The following is a 13,090-nucleotide window of genomic DNA, read 5'->3' on the forward strand; positions in this document are numbered from 1 at the left end:
TATTAAATTATTTTATGTTTCAAATTTTTTTGCGAAACTTTTCTCTAGTAATCAGCTAACGTGGAAAAATTCCGAACAGCCGATATAATAAAGAAAGGCATGAAAATAATTTCGAAATCCATTTTAAGGCCATGAAAAATGCTGCGAAATAACCTCTAATTATAGTATTTTATAAAATATTTCTAATATACATGTTTTGCCTAAAGCAACAAAAGGATACATTTCGGCGCGCAAATAAAAACAAGAATTAAAATTGCATTTGATTCAAAGGATAAATATAAGTGTAAAATGAATAATAAGTGTAAAATAAAAAATAAATAGTAAGTGTAAAGATTCCCCATCTATGAGGTAATTTTTACCAAAATTGGAGAAGAAACTGTTATTAAATTATTTTATGTTTCAAATTTTTTTGCGAAACTTTTCTCTAGTAATCAGCTAACGTGGAAAAATTCCGAACAGCCGATATAATAAAGAAAGGCATGAAAATAATTTCGAAATCCATTTTAAGGCCTTGAAAAATGCTGCGAAATAACCTCTAATTATAGTATTTTATAAAATATTTCTAATATACATGTTTTGCCTAAAGCAACAAAAGGATACATTTCGGCGCGCAAATAAAAACAAGAATTAAAATTGCATTTGATTCAAAGGATAAATATAAGTGTAAAATGAATAATAAGTGTAAAATAAAAAATAAATAGTAAGTGTAAAGATTCCCCATCTATGAGGTAATTTTTACCAAAATTGGAGAAGAAACTGTTATTAAATTATTTTATGTTTCAAATTTTTTTGCGAAACTTTTCTCTAGTAATCAGCTAACGTGGAAAAATTCCGAACAGCCGATATAATAAAGAAAGGCATGAAAATAATTTCGAAATCCATTTTAAGGCCTTGAAAAATGCTGCGAAATAACCTCTAATTATAGTATTTTATAAAATATTTCTAATATACATGTTTTGCCTAAAGCAAGAAATGGGATACATTTCGGCGCGCAAATAAAATCAAGAATTAAAATTGCATTTGATTTAAAGAAAGTTCAATCTTACGTAAAACACGATACTATGAAACCGGTAAAATGTTTTCGGCGATCAGTTAAGAGCATTAAGTTCTAAATTGAAAACATTTAATGGATAATGGATTTTAACAACATTTTCAATTTTTTTGGATTAAGAGATTAACCTCAAAACAGAGAAAGTTTTCTTGTGTCATTTCTTACCAGATTACTTCACATACATTGCATAATGAATGACATTTAAAGTTGGAGATTACGTCCAATGAAAGTAATGCGTTGGTATTGCGTTTAAAGTAATGAAAATAATCAAAATCATTTAACCCGAAATAAAGGGAAAAATATTTTCGACACTTGCTGATGCTATGTAGGAATAATATTATTGTTCCAATTATTGCTAACACTGGCTAATTTTAGACTATTGTTCGATTCTGTTCCTCAGATTTTAAATGTCAGTTTCAGTCGAAAAGACAGCTAAATAACACAAGGATAAAATGAAAAGAAAAATATTATCGACAAAAAAGACTAAATAAAAATGAAAAGCATAATTAACATTTGACCACGCATTCTCAGAATAATATAACCGTTCCAATTTACACTAACAGTTCCTAATTATAGATTATTTTTTCGCTTTATTTCCTTAGATTCTAGATTAAAGTTTTTCAAGGAAAAACAACAGCTAAATTTATAAAAACTGTATTAAATATTTGCACTTGCAAATAATTGTTACATGTTACGCAATAGAGGATTTTCGACTAAACAGTGGTCTGAAACTGCTGGATTGATAAGAGGCAAACCGAAATAAAAAACATTATTAATCTAGTTGCAAATTAAAAAAATTAAAATTCTATAAATCATAAGATACTAAAACAACAATCTGCGATTATATTGAAATTATTAAAACCATAATTAAATAAATTAAAGCATAATTAATCAATAAATAAGGTATAATTAATAAATATAGTATAATAATAAAACTATAATTAAATTAATTAAAGTACACTGTATAATATATTGGAATATTAGTTATTCATTTAATGGTTATTTTGCATTCCGCTTGACAGGTTCTGTAAAATAATAATTTCCAACGTTATATTTATTTGAAACTTATAATTCCCCGATAATCTATCATAATGATTATTATTTTAATTAATGATTACCATTATAACTGTTTAAAAGGAAATAATTAATTAAAATTATGGTTAATTTTTCAACGGTTTTATGACTTCCGTCATTTTTACTTATAAGGTGCATATTAGAAAATAAACATTTTTATAATTTAAAAATATTGCTGATACAAAAAAAGAAAAAAATGTAATTGAAATAAGTCATTAACAAGTAAATTAAATAAAAAATGTATGGGAATGTGAAACCACATTGGCTACTAATTAAAAAAAAAGAGCTCATTTTGTGCACTCTCTAATGCTACAAAATGCCTAAATCCTCCAGGGAGTTCCAACGGATTGGAAAATAAAACAGAGAGTCCTCTTGTAATATATGAATTAGAAATTACATCCACTTTTGATCGTACAGTCATATAATCTAAATTTAATAAGTTGTTTTAATGCTCTGTGCAAAAGTTCGCTTGCAAAAAGTTTGTCCAATATCCCTTTGTCTTTCAAGTTCTGTAGCACTAAAAGTATTTAACTTGCAAATCAGGTTACATTAATAGATCAGCCTTGAAATTTAATTATCGCAAAAAATGTCGCCAGTATTTAGGTCAAACTAAAAAATATGTAACAGAGAATTTGAGAATTATCAGACTAAGGTATGAATCAGGAATGACCAGGAGCAAAAGAAAGAAAAAAGCTTCTTTTAATTTAGTAATTCAACCGATGATTTTTTTTTTTGTATCATCGTGACTTTGATAATTATTTCAATCATAGTTTGCATTTTATTTCTTATCATGATTGAAGGTTACCGATTCAATTCAGTTGCACTACATAGAAATAAATTGCTATTATCTTTAATGGAACAATTTCTAAAAAGTTTTAGTTTAACAGGAGTTCGAAAAAAACAATAACAGAAATAAAATAGTTTTGAGTTTTAATGGAAGTAAACTGAAGCTGTCAATTAACAAACTGCATGAAGGGAAAAAATTCTATTAATCCTTAAATCTCGGATTTTTTAAACATTTTGTTTAAAAGAATATTTTCAGTTGTTTAAATATGTAGATAACTAGAAAAAATATGAAAAAAGTTTTTCTCTGTTTTAAAATTTAATGACTTACTTCCTATTATGGAAAAATATCTATTATCGAATTAAAATTATACAAGAAATCTTAGTTCTCTTATAAAATATTAATTTTGAGAGGGTAAAAAAAGACTAAACTAAAAAAAAATCGATTTGTAGATTTTTGTAGACAAAATGAAGTTAAAAGTTTGGGGCAATGCTTGGCAATAAGAAATTTTTAATGCAAAAATATAATAATCAAACATAATTAAAAAATGATTTATCGTAATAAATTATTTCTAAACTAAACTTAATGATTTTACTCTTCATTTTTCAGCCAAAAGATATATTTACCACATATTCCAAACTACACTTACAATCAAATAATAAATGCAATAATATTGCATTAAGAATTATATAACAAAAAGAATATTTTTCACCTCGAATTTTACAAATAACTACGAATGTTGTTTCAGACCAAAGATCCAACGATGTGTGAATTTTGACGTTTCTCTCATCTGACAATCACGAAAACGAATGAGATTTTGATCACATGTTAACCGCTAGGTTCGTTTTTGCACTCTTTTATTTAACTTGATTTGTTTCATGTTAATAAAAAACGAATTTTGCAATCGATTTTTTCCTTTACATCTTGTTACTTAAAAATTTTGAAATTTTGTACGCCTGTGTATTTTTAAAAATAAAGCATTACTATAAAATTTTCAAAAGTTAATAATGAATCAATCGATTAATATAAAAAAAATTGTATATTATATAAATGGCATCACCTAGCACTGAATTTGAAAACAAAATTGTTTCAAGATTCTATAAAATTTATAACAATGAATTGAATAATATGAATTTAACACTAAAAATAAAAAAATTAAAATTAAAATAATTTCTATATTTAATGCGCTCACGTTTAAAACGTGATGCCATTAAATGCCACACGTTTTAAAAAAGGCTTTATTATATGTTATTTATAATTTGAGTTACAATTCTGACGATAAAGCTATTAAAAAGATGCCTAAATAAAAGACTAAAAACAGAAATTTCAGATAAGCGTCACTTTATTTATTTATATTAAAAAGATGCTTTATATTTAAAATTATTTGTAATTCCAAAAACATTTATTTACTCGAAAAAGGTAATAACAGTTCTCATTTATTGTTATCATATTAGGTAATAAAAATATATGGGCATTAAATATCTTGAATGATTCATTGTCCCTATAAATTCAATTAGCTTAATGTCCTCCATTTTGGAACTACAATTTTGGGACGGGCTTCGTCATTTTGAACTGCTGTCAAAAGATAAGGATAGCAACTGAAACAGTTCTTCTCTTTTCTCTAGTACAGGCGCTTGACTTGCACCAAACCCGCATTCTCAGTTAGTAAAATTGCAGTTAGTAATTATTTTGAGGTTATAATAACAACATGTTAGTGTACAAGTTCTCCTAATGATGTTCAAAATAATCATTAATTATTAATTAATACTTAATATCAAATGATAACCATTATTTAATTGCACGAACGAATTTTGTAAAAAAAAAAATTATAAAAAAAATTTGTATAAAATTTTTGTATAATAAAAATTTTTAAATGAAAAATTTTGCAAAAATTTTGTAAAAAAAAAAATCAATTAAAAATACACTTTTAGAATTATTTTTTTCTTACCTTATAAACTTCGTTTCATTTGCCAAAAAGTCGCTGGGTTAAAATTTATTTGTTGAACAATACAGAACAAACCTAGAATAATAAACATAAGTATCAAGGCAAGGAAATAAAAAAAAGAATGAAAATGAATGTAAGGAAACATTTTAAAAACCAATGAATTAAAGTGAAAAAATAAATGTAGTTATGCAAAATGTGACAACTGGAGCATAAGTAAAAAGCATGGCACGTATATTGTAAATTTATCTTCTCAAGAATAAATGATTACTGCAGTGTATAAGCACTTACAATCTCAGTCTAAAAAAAACATTTGATATATGAGAGACCCAGTGACACATATATAAGTGAACGTTGGAAACTACAACACTGATATAGTGCCAAATGCTAACAAAAAGCTACTCGAAAAGAATTTTTTTAAATTTTTTTTATGAATAACCATCGTTTATCGATTATTTTAATCACACAAAATTATTCCACATAATCACACATTTTATTATAGAAATTATTCTCTTATCACACATCTTTCTGAAAATTTCTGTAACGGTAGTAAAATCATACGTAAAATGTATTGTAAAACTGAATACAATATACAAATGATGAATAATTAAGTAAATAACGTTTAAAACGTTTAAAAGTGCCCTAACGTTTAAAAGTGCGTAATTGAATAATAGTAACCATATAAATAAGAATGAAGTGGAAAATCTAATTCCACTTGATCTAAGATATCTAGCCAAGTCATAAGTCAATGACACTGCGCTGTTGGTGGCAGCCTGATTTAACTCCGTTATATAAGGTTAGGTTGCCATTTTGGAGGGCATTTATCAAAATGATTCACATTCATGTTTCACTTAGAAGACAATCTTTAACAATCAATCCGACTGCAAAAAGCAATTCATAGCTTAACTATATATTGGTTCATTTGTTATATAAGAATACTAGTTAAGAGTATAGCTAAAGAAAGATCTCATAATCGCCTCTATGTTCCTCAACCATGGTATATCTTAGCCACAAGGACACTGGTGGGCGAAAACACACTATAGAATCTCATGCCTTTGGCGTTCCTAATTTTGCTTCTAATTGACTCAATTGGATTTAGTTTACCATTTATGGATAGTAAATCTTTAATGACAAGGGTTGACAGACGAGTTCTGAATAAATAATTAGATACTTGAAGAATTTTAATTAATCCAGTTTTGTTTCGTCAATTACATTAAATTTCTTCGTACCACAGATGTTGCTAAACAGGAAGCTTCATGGGAAATAGCTATCACGATTTTCATAAAAAAATGAGCATGATGGTTTTCGTAGTAGAATTAGTTCGTTTTATTTTAAATATTTGGACTCATCTATAAAAAATTCCAATCGAAAAAAAAAATCATTGATGCTACCTTAAGATGTACGCATACCTCCAGAAATTGTTTTATTTCCGGAAGCTTGTACACATCTTGAAATACCCTATCAGATTCTACCAGATAATTGTGATCAAGCATTGTTTCTCAAGTAATCTGTCAGGACAGTGGTGTCTTGATGGAAGAGTCGTGGCTTTGAGGTCGTATGTTCGAAACACATTTTATTGAAGAGTGTGTAAAGAGTGTGTGCATGTTTTGTGTACTTAAATCTGAGGTCACGATAGCATAATGTGAAATTCTGTTATATGTTGACCAGATACCGCGACTCAAAATTTCGAGGTCTGTTCAATAATAGTCATAGTATATCTTTTGAAGAACACGTTTATTCTGCAGATCGATCAATTCATCAATAAGCATTCATCAATTCTATTCCGTTTTACATCAAATCACTTTTTTTCTGCTGCAAATTAAGAAAAATATAAAATTTAAACAGACTAATTATACAATTACTCTTCTAAAGCCAAAAAATAACTCCACATTCTGGATTAAATTAACACCAACGTTAGGCAAATACTAGTTAACATGCCCTTTGTGATTTCACTCTCACGGCAGAATAATTAGATAACAACATTGTTCTTGAATTAAATTTAGCATTTCGATAGCAACAATAAAGACAGAAAAATTTAATTGATAGGAATTTTTTCATATTTTAAGAATAGGATGCACTTTCTGTTTGTTTTTCTCTTGTTACTTGCTTTGAATAGATCGCCATCAACAGTAACCAACAAAAGGAAGAATATGTGCTATATATCTGAGAAAGAATACATAAAGGAAAAAGAATGGGCTTGATATGCCAGTCTGTGAGGATGACTTATGCGTGGTCTGAAGGTCTTGATCCTGTGGTGGCGTGTTTTGAAGACAAGCATGTATAAATTTGTTTATCGCAATAAATAGCATTCAGAGTGTGTTTTGTGATAACTTTACGATTTATTACAATACTATCACGCAACTACTTCACTTTCAAAAGCAAATTTCTCGTCGTGTTACATTGTTCTTTGTGCTTTTTTGGGCTATTTCTAGTCAAGCAACGGAATAAAACATTTTGTAAATATGCACTTTAGATGCAGTTAGCACTAATTTTGACACTGAATCAGACCTCCATCTTCGTGGAGAAATTCTTTAAGAAAGTTACATTACATTTTTATGGCACGAGTGTAAATGCTATAATTTTTTTTTCTACTTCCATAGCGAAAATATTTCTTGTGTCGTCATATGCAATGCAGTAATGTGATCCATTTTAATTCTATTATTTCAAATATTATTTTTAAATAAGGGCCTGCCGAAAGTTACTTTGCAATGCTTGCTTTGAGAACCTACTTGCATAGCTTCATTAATATTAAGAAAATGAATTCATTAAAATTTTATTAATATATGTAATATTACAATAATGTATAATATTAGACGTAAATTTTGAAGATGGAAAATGGAATGGATTAAGAATGGAAAATGGATGGACATTTCCACGCTTAATAAAATATGCATGGAAAAATTATTTGAAAATAGTTAAATGATTTGGAAATTTATGTTTTTGATCATCATTAAAATAAATCATAATTTCAATCCTATTAAATATGTGTGCTTTAAAATCGTTACAATGGGCACCTTAAGTTCCAACAATATAAATCTCAATATGAAATCAATTTTAAAGACATAGTTACGTTATTTCAATAAAAAAAAAAGAAGTTATTACACTTAGATACCAATAATTAAATATTATAACAATTATAAATATATTAGCAAATGCAAAATATATTCTCCTACAGGAAACATGTCCCCATCAACACAAAATGCCTAACAATATCTTTTCGATATTGCACGGCATTCAGAATATCAAACATCGTGGAGATTTATTGTAATGTATTGTGTTAATAGAGATTTCACTACAATCTACCATTAAGTGATTTTATTTTGTTGCTGCCAAAAAATTACTCATATTGGATCACAAACAGTTGCCTAAAGTGAATGTTAAACCATTGATGATGATGATGTCGTGTCCGCGTTACTACGAAAAGGGGGTGCAGTAGCTTCTGAGGGTAAGGACCCCTGAGCACCCGAGGGCAGAAGTCTGACTTCTAGCTCATGTAAAGATGGAACTCACACATTCGCTTGCACAACCCCGTTTTAAATGGGGACACATTCACCGATAGAACACAGATAAAGAACAACCATCCCCGAACCGGGATTTGAACCCGGGACGCCCAGATCACGGGGAAGATGCGCTGCTCCTATGCCAGGAAGCCGGTCATTGGGATCATTATCTTGTACAAGAAAAATAAACCAGAAAGAAGTTATAATCATTAGTGGTCTTCTAAAATGGAAACGGAAAAGGCCAAACCAAAAAAATAGGGGAAAAACAATAATAATAAAAAAAAGATTTTAAAGATATCAATCGTTGTTTGAAAAACATCAAAAACTAAAATATGTGTTTTTGTATCACATTTGATGAAGCAATGGAAGAGGAAAAAATAATGGAACTGCATAAATGCTTAGCTTGGATTCATACATTTTGTGCTGATGTAAATTTTAGAATGAAAAATACTTTTGATTTAAGAGGGCTTAAAGAAATTAATCGTTCCCATTGGGAGACTAGCTTACTTAATTTCACCGATGAAATAATTTTCCCTGCTTTTTTTTATGTTTTAAAATGCTGAATAAGAAGTAAATTACTTTGTTTTGGATGCAAATAAGAAACAAAAAAATCTAACTACTTTTTTTTTTTTTCTAAAAATTACGTCCCGTAATTCAAAATAAATAAATAAAAATAAAAATGGTCACAATTTTGACGGAAAAAATTTGATATGGATGGAAATGTTGGATGGATGGATGCTATGCACTGGAACTGTATTTCTTACAATCGAGTTTACTGATATATACATGAAAACAAATATTAGCCATGTAAAATGTTATAATAATTATAACGACTTTTAAATAATACTCTCTATTTGATATCAATTACTAATTGCATTACAAAGGATTTTATAAAGGCAGTTACCGGTATAAGCATCCATATGGCAACTGCCATAACTACGTACACCATATTTAAGTATACAATGTAACGTTGTGTACGTGCAGTAACTCTATAACTATATATGATGATGCCAGCACCCATACGGTACAGGCATCATTTATTAGTAAATTTAATGAGGCGTGCATAATTTTATACGAAGCTCCATACTTAGATTGCTTTAATAAATTGATTTATTGTATTAAAATCAACGGCGTAAGAACCAGCTAAGGCTCTGCAACACCAATAAAAAAAAATCGTAAATCATGGATTAAACTCATGTATACTTACAAAACCTTGATTGATGGAGCATAAAAAAACATGATCTGTCAAATATGGAAGTTTTAATGTTAATAAATCATTCAAAACCAGTTTAAAATTTCACACATTTTCTCGTAAATATAAAGACACTCCTAAAAGATATATAAAAAGAAAATAACGTCACCATAAATTATACAATATTAAATTGTAATAATTGTCCAAGAATCAATTAAAATATTATTCATCATACAATGAATGCATAGATATGAATTTATAAACAATTTAACTGCAATGATACTGCACAAGTACTGAATTTTGGATTCACCCACGTTTTTTCCTTCTGTTAGAAATATCGATTAAAATATTACTACCATGTAATGAAAGCATAAATGCCAAATTTTATTTCAATCATTATTTTTCCTTCATACAAGGCATTTTAAGTTTATTAATTTTTATGGAACAAAGCAAAGAGAAATCTAAGCTTCAATGATTTATGAGTTTCAAGCCTTTTGAATTGATTTATTCAATGAATCCCTCTAATAATGACCAACGATTTAATGATTATATAGAATAATACCATAAAAAGGAACAAAAAAAATTCTAAAATAGCCATTGATTTTTAGGTTGTTTAGTTTTTTCATAGACCAACTGCAAGTCAGAAGCTCAGACCCAATATTCACTAAAAATGATTAAATCAAAAATAGCTCCATTTTCTGATAATGATAAAAATTTTAGGAAAGAAAACCTGTGATACTTGAAGAACCGAAACTGCTCAATTTTCCACTTCTAGCAGCAAAATCAAATAAGTAATTAACTATTCTTTATATAAATTTTCATGTAATGTATAAAAAAAGATTTTTTTAAATACATATTTCGCACATCGTTATTCTTTTTTCCAACCTTTTTTCCCACCATCTATAACTTTGCATCTTTGCAGCGAAAAATATCCTATTCTAATTTGAACAAAACTATGGTTGATTGACTCCTGCAAAAGCGAATTCGTGGGTGATCTTGTTTTCTGTCATCTGAATTGCTGCTCGGTCTATTTATTAGCTCCAAGCATTTCAGCCTGGACGATCCTTCCTTATTTGCACTTTCACTTGAGAAAAAGAGATGAAGCGATTCAGCCACGCCTTATCTATCCAGGATTTGGTTGTTCCCACTCACTTCAAGCAATACACTCCTTTAAATCTCTTGACTCTTGAATGGGAAACAGGATTTTTGGACACAAATCCTATTTCATACCGAATTGTTGGACGGTTTCATACCGACTTGTTGGAATTAGGATGAATTTATCCCAACCTCTCTCGTTTCCTTTTCCTTTTGTATTGCTTTGAGAAATAAGTAAGCAAAATGGAAAATAAATTCTTCCAATGGGTGAAGTTAGAGCAAAATGACTTATCTTCGAAGCACTGTAGATATGCATTGCATTTTTTTATTAATGAAAACTATTAGAAAATGAGTCATTTCAATGATGAAAAAGATGAAAGCTAATGAATCAACTTATAAACCCTTCAAAATTCGTTGTTATTTTTTAGGAGAAACATATATCTATATGCACCAAAACATCGTTGTTATTGTATCAAAATGTCGTAAGTAAAAATCCATGATCAGCAAAACATACAAAATTTTGATGTAACAACTGGAACCATTAGCTAATGGAAAGATGAATTTCGGACACAAATCTAGTTTCATACCAAATTGTTGGACGTTGGATTAATCCTAACTTTTCTCGTTCTCTTTTTCTTTTTGAATGTTTTGGGAAATAAGTAAGCAAAATAGAAAATAAATTTTTCCAATGGGTGAAGTTAGTGCAAAATGACTTATCTTCGAAACACTGTAGATATTCATTATATTTACTGCTAATAAAAACTATTGAAAGGTGAGTGATTTCATTGATGAAAAAGAAGAAAACCATTAGAATCAACTTATAAATCTCTCTTAAATATTCTTTGTTATTCTTCAGGAGAGACATATATCTGCATATGCCAAAACATCGTTGTTATTAAATCAAAATGTCGTAAGTGAAAATCCACGACCAACAAAACATACAAAATTTTAATGCAATAGCTGAACTTCTAGCTATATATGGTACTTCTTGGCAACATACAGCAATCATGTATCACGTACAACAATTAGAAATAATCTTTATATTGGTTTTGTATCAATAAAATATTTTGGTAAATTTTGCTCACGACATTTGTGGTTATAGTCACGGCATTTATGGTGTATAGCAGTTGTGATATATAACAAAGCATATTTGCGGTGCATTCGGTCGAAACAACGTCATTATATTAGACATTGACTATAACCGGTTCTTATATCAATCAAGTTAGAAAAAATGCATATCCGAGATAAATTTTTCATGCTTAGAAGAAAAAGAAGAAGAAAAGAGAGAGAGAGAGAGAAAGGAAAGAAACAGCACATCACTCCTTGCCTATTTATGAAAAAGCAAGACATGAGTTATGACAGACAAATTTCTCAAATAAAATGTTCGCTTATCAAAATATTTTTAAAAAGTATTTGAGGATGTGGTAAAATAGTAGCAAAATAATGCTAAGCAATGACATCAAAACGCAACCATTTTTATGATACTTTCGCGATATTCCAAAATTGGTGAATGCATCGCTGACGATTTACCAATTCACAATACAATGATAAGATAAACTGCATGAATCAGAACTTATCTAACCACTTATATAAGCAGCATTTTACATTCTACAGATTTAACCTTACATTTACGATTATTTCATATTCCGAATAAATTCCTGAATACAAATTAATATCTGAATATTTAAATGGACTGAAGAGATAACTCATCGCAAAAAATAACTTCATGGACAAGGCGAACATTCACTCTATTGGGAGAACGATAGCAGGATCTGAGAGTTCATTTACGAACATGAATACACACCTTGAAAAGCCAGTGTCGCCCACAGTCTGTTTTCGAATGCGTTTCATTCCATTCAGTTCGAGATGAAATGAATCAGAAGGCGAGTTCAAGGTCAACGGTAGGGCGGTTCTTCCGCACTTAACATATTAGGACTAAATATTGGCATCACTTCTACAGATTCAGTGAAAGGATTAAAGACCTTTACAGAATGTGATTCTCTCAATAATCCAATCTGGGGATCTTAGGTAACTAACAAATAAAGGAACTCCTCTTTTAATGCTTACCCCAAACTTAAAGTAACTTCTTTCCTATCAATAGCCGCTATTGGCGACCAGCTTGTTAACCGAATATAATTTTTAGGCTGTTAAACGATTAATATGGAATGCATATTTTTAAAAAAATTACACCTTATTACATGATTCGAGCTAAAAATAGGAATTTAACTTTATATTATGACAGATTGTGTATTAAATTAAACTAAAAAAACTTATTAAAAATAAAGAAAAAAAATTGTGTAGAATAGTAATTGACAATGAAAAGATAATTTTTGCAAAAAAATAGCTTTAGAAAATATGATGATTAGTTTCCATAATTAGGACAAAGCGATAATCATTTGGCAACGGTTAAGCCTACTCTCAGGCTCGATTACGCTTTCTATATGATGTCTCT

The 13,090-nt window shown here is 28.8% G+C and overlaps 1 protein-coding gene across 3 annotated transcripts in view; it reads right to left on the reverse strand.

Annotated features, from left to right (window-relative positions):
* LOC129958683 (uncharacterized) overlaps positions 1-13,090 on the reverse strand; it is a 63,300-nt gene that overhangs the window by 12,334 nt on the left and 37,876 nt on the right. For 2 of the 3 annotated variants that reach the window (XM_056071325.1, XM_056071327.1), the window contains exon 2: positions 4,858-4,929. The exons of the other annotated variant lie outside the window; for it this stretch is intronic. The gene's annotated coding sequence lies outside the window, so the exon portion shown is untranslated. The remainder of the gene's footprint in view (positions 1-4,857; positions 4,930-13,090) is intronic. 3 annotated transcript variants of the gene reach the window in all.

This window comes from Argiope bruennichi, chromosome X1 (assembly GCF_947563725.1).
Source record: "Argiope bruennichi chromosome X1, qqArgBrue1.1, whole genome shotgun sequence".
Taxonomy (NCBI): domain Eukaryota; kingdom Metazoa; phylum Arthropoda; class Arachnida; order Araneae; family Araneidae; genus Argiope; species Argiope bruennichi.